At 39.4% G+C, this 2205-nt stretch overlaps 1 long non-coding RNA gene across 1 annotated transcript; it reads left to right on the top strand.

The window, feature by feature from the left end:
• Positions 1-210: 210 nt before the first annotated feature.
• Positions 211-1594, top strand: LOC139547242 (uncharacterized). Its single transcript, XR_011669374.1, has 3 exons — positions 211-309; positions 824-896; positions 1101-1594. It is a non-coding gene; the product is annotated as an uncharacterized lncRNA (long non-coding RNA).
• Positions 1595-2205: the final 611 nt, after the last annotated feature.

The following is a 2205-nucleotide window of genomic DNA, read 5'->3' as shown; positions in this document are numbered from 1 at the left end:
TTCTGTATTTGAATTTGGCGCCCAGCAGTTTCACTGGCTGTTGAAGAGGTGGGACGCTACCGTCTCACGTGCCCAAGAGAGGTTAAGCTTTCTGTGCTGTATTGACGTATCCTGAAAATGACATCTGATGCTTTAGATTGAACGGTCATATCTCAGTTATTGTTTTCATATCTACATTAATGAAGCTATTTTCTTTACTTTCAGAGTGTGAGCTGATCAAGGGGTCAAATGTAGATATTGCCAGATGTTCACTGTCCGAGGAACCGGCCGTGGAAGCTTTATTGTTGGCAAAAGTGTCCATAACCAGAGGTAATTAAATCGTTCTGTATTCTTTTTCTCTCTTCCTCTCTGCCTGTCTTGTATATGGAACCTGTCTCACATGCACAGTTTGGATGAAGAAGGATACCTTGAACTGTCAAATTCTATCCACCTCTTCTGTGTGGGATATGCGTTCCCACCTTGTCTGCGGGCAGATCTGCAGCATTTCACAGACAGTTGGAATAATCACCCTTTATTAAGTATTGAGGCCAACCTGACGCCTCACCAGCTGTGGCATATTGGAATGCTCCAAACACCTGTGCGCATTTTTGTTTATGCCTTATCACTACACAGCTGATTCAAATGATCAAGTCATCATCAAGCTTCAAGTGGTATTTATGTCTAATAATGTCATTATCTTCTATTGTTTTGTACTCATGTGTCTGTTTTTCATAAAGTACTCTGTAGCCACTTAGTGTGGACACCAGGTGAGACCACACACATACACAATAACAGTCTCTCTCCTTCACTTCATCCCTCTCCCCCTTCTCCCTAAATCCTCTAGGTTATATTAGCTGTGTTGGTGAACCCCTCCCGTATCTGAACTGGTTGACACAGAGGGCACAGCATGATCATAGGTGAGAGGTCACTTGGTCGGGTCAACAGGAAGTATTAAGAAAGATATACTTTACATTGAAATAGAGATGTAGTAGTCCCAGAGTTAATGATCCAAGGTCAGCTTTGCATTTCACCTCCTGATGATTATGATGACTGACCGTGTTAGAATAAAAAAACAAGGCTTATTCATGCTCTCTCTCTATCCATCTGTCTCTCGTCTGCAGGTATGTTTTGATGTGAGAGAGGAAGCCAGTCCCGTCATCGCCACCTCACCCGCTCTTAACTTTTACTGCCTCAGAAACCCGGATCCGGGAGCACCCCCCACCCCCCACACACTGATTAGCATAGATAGCATAGCTTCAGAAGTAGATAGTAGCATCTAAATATCATTAAATCACAAGTCCAAGACACCAGATGAAAGATACAGATCTTGTGAATAAAGCCACCATTTCAGATTTTTAAAATGTTTTACAGGGAAGACAAAATATGTAAATCTATTAGCTAAACACGTTAGCAAAATACACCACTATTCTAACTCCATCAGTTTCTTACTCCTTCAGGTGCTATCACCAATTCGGCTCAACTAAGATATTGATAGCCAATAACCTATAAAAAAACCCATCAGATGACAGTCTGATAACATATTCATGGTATAGGATAGTTTTTGTTAGAAAAAAGTGCATATTTCAGGTAGAAATCACAGTTTACAATTGCACCGACCATCACAAATCCACTAGAATTACTAGATAGAGCAACGTGTATGACCAATTTACTCATCATAAAACATTTCATAAGAATAGACAAAGCATAGCAATGGAAAGACCCAGATCTTGTGATTCCAGACAATATTTCAGATTTTCTAAGCGTTTTACAGCGAAAACACAATAAATCGATAAGTTAGCATACCACATGTGAAAACGTTACCAGAGCATCGATTCCAGGCAAAGAGCGCTATAACGTAATCACCGCCAAAAGATATTAATTTTTTCACTAACCTTCTCAGAATTCTTCCGATGACACTCCTGTAACATCATTTTACAACATACATATACAGTTTGTTCGAAAAGGTGCATATTTAGCCATACAAAACCGTGGTTACACAATGAAAATACTAGGAAATCAAGCCTCAATATGTCTGACGTCATCTATCAGAGTGATCTAGTTTAATTAAAAGCTAATCATATACTTGACTAAAAAATACAGGGTTGACAGGAATCGAAAGACAAATTAGTTCTTAATGCAACCGCTGATTTACATTTTTAAAATTATCCTTACTTTTCAATACAGGGTTGGCCAAGTGAAGCTATACCAAACAAAATGGCGATGTAT

This window comes from Salvelinus alpinus, chromosome 20 (genome assembly GCF_045679555.1).
Source record: "Salvelinus alpinus chromosome 20, SLU_Salpinus.1, whole genome shotgun sequence".
Lineage (NCBI taxonomy): Eukaryota > Metazoa > Chordata > Actinopteri > Salmoniformes > Salmonidae > Salvelinus > Salvelinus alpinus.
The sequence above is the reverse complement of the archived record's forward strand: the minus strand, read 5'-3'. Positions and strand labels throughout refer to the sequence as shown.